This window comes from Lycorma delicatula, chromosome 5 (assembly GCF_047948215.1).
Source record: "Lycorma delicatula isolate Av1 chromosome 5, ASM4794821v1, whole genome shotgun sequence".
NCBI classification, from domain to species: Eukaryota; Metazoa; Arthropoda; class Insecta; order Hemiptera; family Fulgoridae; genus Lycorma; species Lycorma delicatula.
In genome coordinates, this window is record NC_134459.1 from 176,449,605 (window position 1) to 176,462,043 (window position 12,439).

General features: G+C 28.8%; 1 long non-coding RNA gene across 1 annotated transcript; it reads left to right on the forward strand.

Annotated features, from left to right (window-relative positions):
* Positions 1-281: 281 nt before the first annotated feature.
* On the forward strand, positions 282-11,478 carry LOC142324862 (uncharacterized). The gene is made up of 3 exons (XR_012756414.1): positions 282-382; positions 9,214-9,307; positions 11,350-11,478. It is a non-coding gene; the product is annotated as an uncharacterized LOC142324862 (long non-coding RNA).
* Positions 11,479-12,439: the final 961 nt, after the last annotated feature.

The window sequence follows — 12,439 nt, forward strand, 5'->3', positions numbered from 1 at the left end:
TACCAAACGGTAATTAAAACTTTTCTTAATATTTCTGTTTGCTGTATTATTACAACCTTTTATAACCGAATGAAGATATACAAAAGTGTGCAGAAAGACTGCATACTAGTTTCATCTCAAGTGCTAACATTTAAAAAAAAAGTGGTAATACAATATTATATCATTTAACTCAAGATAACATCTCTACAATGAGAGGCATGATTTTATATATGATTAACATCTTTATGGTTTATATATATGTAGAACTTAATATGAAAATTATTTTATTTCAGACTGCTGGATGATATTGCTAATACATATGTATATACTAAAGCAGTAGCAGAAGACATTGTTAGAAGATGTAGTAAAGGGTTACCAGTAGTTGTAGTACGACCAAGCATAAGTAAGTATATATGATGAAGTAAGTATGGCTTTCAATTTTATCAGCTTATATTCTTTAAGTTAATCTTGGTAGAACAGCTCTGATCACAAATACTCAAATTATTATATCTTCTGCAGTACGATCATGAAATTATAATTGTTATCGTAATTAAAAATGAAATCCAATTCATCGGTGATGTCAACATAAATACTTGAAAACGAAATGTTCCTTTCATACTTAGGCGAACTGCAAAGAACAGATTTTTAAAAATATCTCATTGAGGGTGCAATATAAGGCTGGAAAATTAGAATTACAGGCGTAGTTTTTCTTTTTTTTTTCTGTTTTTAGCCTCCGGAACCACTGTTACAGCATTACTTCAGACGATTTGTACGAGTGTAAATGAAGTGTAGTCTTGCACTGTCTCAGGATGACCGTTCCTGAGATGTGCAATTAATTGAAACCCAACCACCAAGAACACTGGTCTCACAATATAATATTCAAATCCATATAAAAGTAACTAAGGTTCAAATCTTAGTAAAGGCCTTCTGCCTTTACTAAGATTTGAACCTTAGAACTCTCGATATCAAAATCAGCTAATTTGCGATGATAAGTTCAACACTAGACCAACTCAGCGAGTACAGGTTGAGTAGTATATGTATTATTTAATCGTTAAATGAGATGAAGTCATTTTTACTGAGATATTTTTAAGAAGACTGAGAAATTATGTACAAAAAAATGATATGAATTTACTTTTTACCGACTGCCATATAATTTTCTAGATTGTACAATTTCTAGATTGTGTAATTACCGGAAACTAATCAAATACTTGTATCATCAGTAACGCCTAAAATAAGTTAAATAAAAGGTTACTATTACTTTAAAGCAAATATAGAGGAAATCAAGCTGCTCTAGATTAGCTTAAAAATGTTAAAACAAATAATTTTTTTACGCAGTTCTTTATAAACATTTGCAAATGTAAATCGATCAAAATGGAATACCCACCCTAATGATTTGTTACTTCACTCTGAAAAAGCTTCCAATGAGCACTTAGTTTCTTACTAGAGCTGCTTTAACATATCAGAAGAAAGAATTGAGGGGTTCTTCTTAAGATATCCTACCAACACAGGGTTTAAAACTGATGTAGGCAGGAACAACAACTGAGTAATATAATTATATTTCAGTGAAAGTAATAACTTTTAAACGTTTACTAATACTAGAAAATGAAAACTGTTGTGTTGAAGTTGTCCTTTATGTATTTGTGCACATTATGAAGTATTATTTTTTTTCTTAATAAATACTGCGCATAGACTTAATGTTAATGAAACTATAGACTTAATGAAATTGTAATTGTAGAAACTTTGTCTAGTTTTACTCGCATAAATATGTGAAAACATTTTTTCATTTATCTGAAACTTCTCTTAAATGTTGTGTTTTTGTTTGCTTGTTATATAATATTTTTTCCCTAGAGTTAGGAGTTTCAAATAATGTTAGTAATCATGGTGCTATTTCTACCTTTCTGAATACCAGCAAGCAAACAAGCTTCAGTAAATTTAACCATAACTTGCTTGATACTATTTTGGGTCCAAATCTAAATTCTTCATCCTGGCAATTTATTATCTCATCCTTCAGCAGTAGATGCTGCATGGATGTTAACATTCAAGTAATCTTGCCTATTATTATAATTTATTAAAATTTTGAGTTTTAATTTCAATGTAGATGCTATCTACTACACCAGTTATGTAAGGGAATTTAAACCCACTAGTATTTCACTTTCTTGTAGCATTAATATTTCTCTGTAATTTTTTTCCTTTTTGGAAATGTAATAAGAAGCTTTTTTATTGAATGCTCCTAACATGTAAGTATCTGTACGCCCGATTAATTGCTAAATTGATTAATTTTAACATGTATAAGCAACATTACTAAATTTTTATTGTTCTAGCTAGACATATAAAAAAACTAAAAACTTAACTAAAAACATAAATTATTATAACTCATTGCAATGTTTAATAAATGAAGTGTAAATTTTGAAAGCAAATAAAGGAAGTGATTATAAATAATTGGTTATCTGGCATTACTTATTACATACAGTTTAGATCCAACGAATTGCTCCATGGCTGAAATTGTTGTACATTATTTTTTTTCCTCTGGGCCGGATAATTAAGAAATATGGATATGACTGGATAATTAAATAATTATGTGAAATATCAGCTACTTGTGAAGTTCTCATATTGCGAAATACATATAAATACATTGCAATTTGGCAAATTCAATCTTCATTGGTGATATTCAATAATAATAATTAAATTATGAACGAATGAAAATATTATTTTGGAGTTTTGTTCACTACATTGGATCTAGGTTCATAATTTACGTTAACACCAATATCTATATAATATTATTAGTGTAATTTAGTTTTATTTAGTTTTTTTGGCCATATTAGTTATTGTAATCATTATGGATAAAGAACAATTTTTAAGACATTGAAAATCAATTAAGGCTTTCGTTACAAGAATTGCAACATTCGCGGATAAATTTGACGCATCACCAGATGAGAGCTATACTGTACTCAAATTACAAAAATTTGCACCGCAAATATGATTCCATTCAGATACAATTAGAAATGGATGTTGATAATGATAGTTTGTCTTTAACTCAAGAACAAATCAAGAAAAAATTATGCAACATAGAATGTAAGCTGCAACATTTTTTAAATAGTCAGCATAGAGTAAATAATCAAGAACATTCTGTAGACACAGCTACTAAACAATTACAATTACACCTTTTCAATTTACCGTTGTTTAATGGTGACATTCTTGAATAGTCTCAAGTTTTTAATACATTTAATGATTCAATCCACACTTGAAAAGATTTAACAAATGTTCAAAAATTGCATTATTCACTGCTAATTATTATTCACCGTTAAAATTACATTCACCGCTAAAATGAAGCATTAGACATTATTAAAATGCTTCCATTAACCAATGAAAATGATAAAATCACATTAAATTTATTAATAAAACATTTGATAAAAAATTTATGACTATATTTTAATACAGATTGCATTTTAAAAATACATTTTTTAAAAAGAGAATCATTAGCTCTTCAGCCTAAATTCATTAATGATATTTCTTCATTTTTAAACTCACTTGAAGCAATACAACATCCAGTTAACATATTCAAATTCGTTGCAATTCAATTTCTAACAACACGGCTGGATTACGGAAGGAAAGATTATCAAATAAGGGTGGTCCAAACTTTCAAGAGTTCTTAGAATTTCTTGAAACCAGATGATACAACCTGGAAAATCTTAGTTTGAGTACTATAAATTCACAATTCAGTATTGGAAATGTTGAAGGACAATATTACAATACATTTAAATCTCATTGCAAACATCCTACTTTAAATGTTAACAAGATTCATAAACAACAATGTTAGTTATTATTCTAGATCTAACTTTAAACATTGTTTATTTTGTAATGGCAATCATCAATCAAAAAAAAAATGCAAAGAATCTTTAAATTTATCCAATGATGAACGAAGAGACTTTTGAGGATAATAATAGTTGTCTCATATGTTTTCACAAAGGTCATAGTAACAATCAATGTTACTCAAATAACTTATATGATTTATGTCAACAAAAATACAACACACTAGTTCATACTGATAACATTAATGATTCTAAATTAAGTAATGATAAATTTAGTAATTATGACTCCTCATATGATATGCATTAACTGTTCTGCATATTTAAGAGGACGGCTGAAACGTACACAGAAGGCTTTGCCATTTTGTATACCTACGGTTTGGCATGAACCAAAGGATCATGCAACCGATTGTTACTTTTTTTAACAAATGTGTCTGGAATTTCTAAAAAACCTAAACATATGTAAAATATCCTTCATTGCCATCTGCAATCAGACCTGTACCTCACAGTGAAATTATTCCAGTTCCTGAGCCACCTGTGGATGTATGTTTTGAAAGCAGCGATGAAGAACCAGGCAGTACTGAAGGGCAACAATGATTTTGATTTTGAATTATCTTCAAATAAGCCACTCTTATATCACAAGGTGACTAAACCTTTAATTAATAGGTAATTAAATGACTTAGTTAGGGAATTAAATTCATCAAAAAAAAAAAAAAGCTGAACCGTTAGGATTAAGACTGCAAGGTTGGAATTTACTTCAAAAAAATACAAAATTTCAGGCTTTTGAAGCCGGCAAAAAGAAATTTTCAGTACTTATTGATGAAAATAATTTGATTTATTGCAAAAATATATGAGCTTATGTTGCACTTAGGACAAGCTCATAAACCTGAGGACTGGCACCTTTTGATAGATTTGTCAAACAAGTATAGTTTAAAAGCGGTTCTACTACACAACGGTAACAAATATCCTTCAATACCAATCACTTATGATATTAATTTGAAAGAGATATACGATGTGATGAAGACGTCCTTGAACAAATAAATTATAAAAAACATAGCTGGAACATATGTGGTGATTTGAAAGTTATAGCTATTTTGTTAGACTATACCAAGTACATGTGTTTTCTTTGCGATTGGGACAGCCAAGCTAGGGATAAACATTTAGTTACCAAAGAGTAGAAGAAATGAGACAACTTAACTCCAAAAGGGAAAAATATTATTCATGAGCCCTTAGTTGAACCCCAAAAAATATTTGTACCTCCTACCCAATCAAGCTAGGACTAATGAAAAATTTTGTAAAAGCAATGAAGAAGGATAGTTGCATTCAGAAATTTCTGAATGCAAGTGAAGGAAAAATTAAAGAAGGAATATTTGTTGGTCCTCAAATAAGAGAGAGGTCAAAGATGATGTATTTAACACAATGTTAAATAATGTAGAACGTGTAGCTTGGGCTTCATTTAAAGACGTTTGCAAAATTTTTCTCGGCAAACAAAAATCCAACAATTACCATGATATTGTTAATCAACTTTTACTTCATAAGAGCTATGGTATATAATATGTCTGAAAATACATTTCCTCCACTATGTTTGGAATTTTTCCCAAACAACCTTGGAGATAGTGATGAACACAGTGAATGTTTCTAGAGACATTTTGGTGATGGAAAGCTGTCTATAAAGGGAAATGGAATACTAACATGCTAGTCGATTACTGTTGGATATTAATTTGGGATGTGCTTGAGGCTATTTATAACAGAAAAACATCAGTGAAATCATTCTAACATAGGTATGGCCATGCAAAATGATAAATTTTACAGATTTTAACTATATTTTCCCTTCATTTTTTTTTGAAGCGTAATTTACTTAAAACTAAGGACGATAGAAAAATTCTATTTACAGATCTGTAATGTATGCAAAAATGAAATTCAAGAAATGGTATCACACTTGGAGAAACATTAAAAAATTTTTTTTTTGCCTATCAGTGTAATCATAATATCTAGTGTAAATCATAATATTGCTACTCCTGAGCACAACTGTTCTATTCCTTTAGCCCATGAACATGAGTTACATATCTTAGGCATTTTATGGAACAATTCTACAGACACATTTACTCAATCTACTGATACTAAAAGAATTATTCTCACTATTATTGCAGGAATATTTGACCCATTAGGTCTAATTGGTCCTATTGTTTTCTATCATAAATGTTTTATGCTATCTTTAATGCAACTTAAAATTAATTGGGATGATAGATTACTCACAATGATGTTACCTCAACGATGTAAATTATACAATCAGTTGCACTTAATTGATTTAATTAAGATGATTCATCCAATTAAATTCATCAATGGTGCTGAGGTTAATTCAATCTAAATACATGGATTTTCAGATGCCTCCATAAAGGATTACGGTCGTACATTCAAACTCTTATTTTCTAATCAAACAATTTTGTGTAATTTACTTTGTTCCAAATCAAGACTTACTTCTTTAAAGCAAATAACACTACCAAGGTTTGAATTATCTGGTTCTTTACTACTCTCACATTTATTAGAGAAGGTAATAAATGCTCTGAATAAACATATTCATGAAATACATTTGTATTCAGATTCAATATTAGCATTGTCCTGGATTTATGAACATTCATTTGCTTGGAAGGTATTTATAAGTAATAGAATTACTACTATTACTAGGTACTATTACTTACTACTATTACTAAGTAATAGAATTACTATATTTCTTAGAAAAGTTTTTACATAATATAAACAAAAAAGAAAAATTATTTTTTGGGCATGTGAAAAATTTGTAAAAATAAAATTTGCTGTTAAAAAATTTAAAAAAAAGTGAAAATTACACAACTATTAACGACAGAAATAAAATAAATTTAAAAGATTATTTCAAAGTTGCCAATAAAATAACTGTTCAACATTATGCAACACTGGATTTTAAATCATTCTTGAGATACATTAAGTATATCGGGTACAGCAAACTGCGCTATCGTTATCGAAGTCTTTCTGTGAATTTCACTTTGAATGTAATCGGTCTGTCATTGAAGTAATGCCATACTTATTTACAATAGAGAAATACGCTGATATGGGGTGAATGTAATGGTAATGCTGCAGCTGCTGTTGTAGAATATGAAATACGTTTTCTGAATCGCAGGATTGCAGTATCAAAACAATTTACGTGAATTTTCGCAATCTTCAGGAAACTGGTTCACTACCTATTATTCGTATCAGCTACAAATGATCTAACCAACACGATGCTGTTATTGATAAAATTATTATTGAAGCAATTCATTGCAGTCCAGGCATCATGTACGGCACCTTTCTAAGTGGATCGGAGCTTCACATTTGATGGTTTGGAGGACATTTAAAAAACAAGTTTTATCCTTATAATAAACAACCACTTCAACATCTACAGCCAGGAGATGGTCTGATTCACATACAGTTCTACAACTGATGGAATACAAATTGACAACTCTACAAGTATGTTTTATTTGCTGACGAAGCAAATTTCACTTGAGATGGTGTCAACAACTTATGAAATGAGCTTACAGGGGCAAAAGTAAATCTTCATGGAACGGTGAAAAACAATGTTCAACACAGAATTAGCATCAGTGTATGGTACAACCATTTTCATAACCAGCTGTTTTGACTGTTCATATAACCTGGCCGCTTAATGCTGAGATCTATTTACATCCTCAGGTGTACCTAAGATGTTACTCTGCCAATGAGACACAAATTGTACTTCCAGCACGATGGTGCACCTCCCCACTTTTCTAATGCTGTTTCAACTCACTTAAATCATCATTTCTCTGAAAAATGGATTGGTTGTGGAGATCCACATTCCTGGTGACCAAGATCTAATACAGTTAGAATTTTGCGTCTGAGGATGATTAAAAAAGATTTTGTATGAAACAAAAATACATTCTCGTGAGGGATAAATTGTCCACATTATGGATGCAGCTGAGTCGCTTAAGGACAACTGAAGAACAAAAAGAGCAACAAATACAGTATAGAAAGAAGCATGCAAAAAAATGTGTTGAAAATGGTGGGCTCATTTTTGAACATTTATTACAAATCGGTATGTATAATGCACTAGTAAACTTGATCTAGTGTACTGTTTCTAAATAAAATTCAAATTGTTCTAACTTTTTTTGTTTTATTCAACTTATCTTACACTATTTCATATAGAATTAAATTCTCTACACGCTTTGTTTAAAAGTTTTCTATGTTTATTACCCATTTAATAAAGTTATTGTATATTCCACATAAAAAAACAGGGTCTTTACTTCTAATTTATGGGATTTCAACAAACAACCCCCCCCCCCTCATGGCCAATTAAAATAACGGTGATATGTATGACATCATGTAAATAAGATGTAGTCTTGTACAGAATCTGGCTGACCTTTCCTGACTCGTGTGGTTAATTGAACCCCAATCACGAAAGTATACCATATTCACTGTCTAGCATTCAAATCAATATAAAAGAGATTAACTATTATAAGGATTAGAACCTCAGAACCTTCGACTTCAAAAATCAACTATTAAACAACTGATCTGTGACAATGATTTAACCATTAGACCAGCCCGTCGGGGTAATAAACATATTGTTGCGTGTTCTCGGCGATCAAGATATTGAGAGATTAAAAATTTTAAATGATTCTATAATTATAAGTTATTAATTTAAGAACATAAATAAAATAAGACAAATCAATAACAATAATAATGACAACAGTAATAATAATAAAAAACCACAATAATAAACAAATAATAAATTTAAAAACCTGATACCTAAATTAGGGATTAAGGAGAAGAAAAGTGTATTAACATTTTTATACATTATATTGGTTAATTTTTACATTAAGGTCATCATCCAGTTCGTTCTATTAAAAAATAAATTTTTTTTGTTATTTTGGATTATAAAATATTCTGCTGTATAACATGGTCTTCCATGTAATCACTGTTACTTTGTTTATTTTCTTTATGCTGTTTAAAATATTCTGCTCATAGTATAGTTAGTTATATTTGTATATTTTTTGTTGAATACTGAAGTTATATCCAATTATTCTTTGTAAACTTAAAAAAACTTTCAAATAGATGCTGTCTTTGTCTCTAACATTGTAATTCAGAGATTTTAGTTTTAATGAAGTAATAATTAAATATACTGAAATGAAACGACTTGCACTAGATAGGGAATCTTGGAGAGCTGCATCAAACCAGTCAAATGACTGAAGACAAAAAAAAATAATTAAAACTACCTATTTTGTATTTTTTATAAGTAGTTTTTTGTTTCAATTTGTTTTTTGTTTAATTTTACGCAGTAGGTGTTAAGCCATTAGCATATGCCTTGTATTAGATTAAATAAAATGAAGAATCTAACATATTTAAGTTCGTTTTTAATGAACAATTTTGTTTTTTTTTCATGTTACAGATGATTACTGCGTACAGATTAATTTTTGAGATTAAAGATGGTCATGACTACACTTGTTATAATTTTCACAAACAGGGAATTCATTTAAAACTATGTAATTATTATTTTGTTCTGATTTCAGCGGTTAAAATTAATTTTTTTTTTATTCCGCCTAGTTATTTATATAAGTAAAAATGTTTCAAGGGTTAGTTTAAAATCTCCCAGATGTGTATATGATCACTTTTTATTATAGTTTCACAATCAAATTTTTACGGTTAACCCGCATGAGTATTCTCAAAACTATTGCTAATGTCAACAGGCAGCTGTCAGTAGCTGCTTAACTGTACCTGATTTTTCATATGTTAGCTGCTTGGGAATTAAAAAAATAAACCTTTGAAATTTTAAATCGATCTTTTAAGACTAGTCAGTATATTTGTAGAACAGATTTTTAGTTGACTGCAGTACAGTTTAATTACAAATAGAATTTATAAAAACCTTCCGCTGTTATCTACTTAACAACTTGAAATTTTAATTTGGTTTTTTACATGCAAAATAACACAATGTAATATTACAGTGTGTAATGATGTCATTTCTTAGATGTGATTTATCTATTTTCATATTATTTTTAGTGAAACATTTCCATAAAAATGTAACCCGATAAATTTAAAGCCGGTGTTTATCAATGTTTGATTAACTTAGTTACACACATCTCAGGAACGGTCGAACTGAGAACGTACAAGACTACACTTCATTTACACTCATACATATCATCCTCATTCATCCTCTGAAGAATTATCTAAACGGTAGTTACCGGAGGCTAAACAGGAAAAAGAAAAAAGGTACTAAGTACTAGCTGCATGTGGGCATCTAATCGATAAGCTATTACAATTATCTATCAGTTTATTTATTACTAATTTAAATGTTTGTTAAGTTTACTACTTTCTTTTATATCATATCTTTTTATCAGTTTTAAAAAGTGCGGTTTTAAATTTATTGATTCTTGATCTTATCGCAAATACGGTTATGTTGTTGGCATTAAATAAGTAAGGTATTTATAAATTCTGAGTTTCTTGTATTTAACTAGCGATTTGAATTAAATAGTTTAAATTAAAATATACTTTGATAACATAAATTAACCAGCAGGCATGCAAAATTACCAGTATTTTAAGGAAAATCAGTTACTGTACTAATTTTACAACTAAAAACAAATTATATAAAATCATGAAATACAATTCATATTGTATTATAGATATACAGTATGAAAAACACATGAAAATAATATGAAATTTATAAAGAAAAGATATGATTATGTATTGTTATATTAATATTATTATATTATATGATTAAGTATTGCGGCAAATAGATGAAGAAAGAAGCATTTGGAAAAATATAGTTAAAAGAAGAGACAGACTTATAGGCCACATACTAAGGCATCCTGGAATAGTAGCTTTAATATTGGAAAGACAGGTAGAAGGGAAAAATTGTGTAGGCAGACCACGTTTGGAATATGTAAAACAAATTGTTAGGGATGTAGGATGTAGAGGGTATTCTGAAATGAAACGACTAGCACTAGATAGGGAATCTTGGAGAGCTGCATCAAACCAGTTCAAATGACTGGTTTCATGACAAAAAAAAAAGATACTAAATGAAAAAATATATTATTTTCTCATTAAAATATATATAAATATTTATATATAATATTTAGACAAGACAAAATAATCTTTGATAGCTTCTACAGTAAATTATTTATATAAGTATCTCTAAAAAATGGTTTAGAAGAACGGTTTTGATGTAATTTGAAAGCGAGTAATAATTTTTAATATTTTAGTTTATCATGTTTCATTGTGTTAATCGGTGAATTAAGTGTTAGATATTTAATGTTTTAGATAGATCTATAATAAAAGAAATACTAACTTTGACATGCAGCTGTAAAATAAAAACAAGATAGATATGTATTTAGAAAACTTAACAATCATGTTAGGAACTCATAGCCATCGCTGAAACCTTTTGTAAAACTTTTCATTTTATATTTGTAATTTATTAACCGTAAATACTTCCATTCCTTCATACATTCACGCCTGTAATTTAAAAAAAATTTTAATGTTTGTTATTTTATGTTTTATAAATTAATGATGATGTTCTTTTATTCTTTTATAGGGTGGATTTCATTATGTTTTACCATTTATTTTTGTTCTTTCTTCAACCGCTATTGAATATACAACTGCACTTTTCTTTTGTTATATTAATTTTGAAGCTGAATTTGAAAAAATCGAAAATATTTTTATAATAAACGTAATTCTAGCAGGTAGTATAAAAACTAGTTTAAATATTAAACATATAATAAGAGTGTTGAAGGAGATATTTGCCACCAACACTTTTCGGGGTAAAAATAGGCGCAAAATGTTTGGCTGCATAAATTTTGTGTTCGCTTTAACAATTTCAACCATATCTCAAACTTTTTTATCGATGTATTTAAACGAATGGGGAATCATTTTGTTCATAATAAAATGCTTAAAATTTTATCTAATAAAACATAATTCGATAAAACTAACGCTATTTGTATAATGATTATTTTAATTCAATAAAACACGTACAATAAATTACTTTTATTCGATAAAGCTCTTTGCAGACCTATTAATGATTAAAAAATGTAAATGGCCACCGATTTGGAATTTTCAAAGGTAAAACTTAAGGGTGGAGTATCCCCATTAATCTAAGGAAATTTTACAAAAACCGCCAAACTTTTTCCTGTTTTTCTGAAAGCCTAAAGTCTGCTCAAAATAACGGTGTAATTACTGTTTCAGTAAATGTTTAATTTTATCCAAAAAATTATAATTTGACAAAAAAAATATTAACACAAAAAACCTCTTATGAATCAAAGAATGAGGTTTTATCTCTTATTTAACGCTAAATTTAATAATGGGGCAAGAGAACTCTAATTTATGACCATCTCCATCCTGCATTTTCACTTAAACACATTTTTTAAGGAACGGTTGAGGTTGAATGCTAATTATGTATAATGAAAATATTTCATTTACCTACAGGAATCGCATTATAAAATATCAGCTTTATATGATTTACAGGAAAAACATTTTTTTTCAGGTATACTCCTCTCTTAAATATTTTATAGAAATTGTGTTGGGGATATGTGTATCAAATTTCATTAAAATATCTAAATTTGTTCTTAAAGTATATGATTATTTTTTATTGAAAAATTACAAAATGAAGTGAATCAAGGTACTTGTTC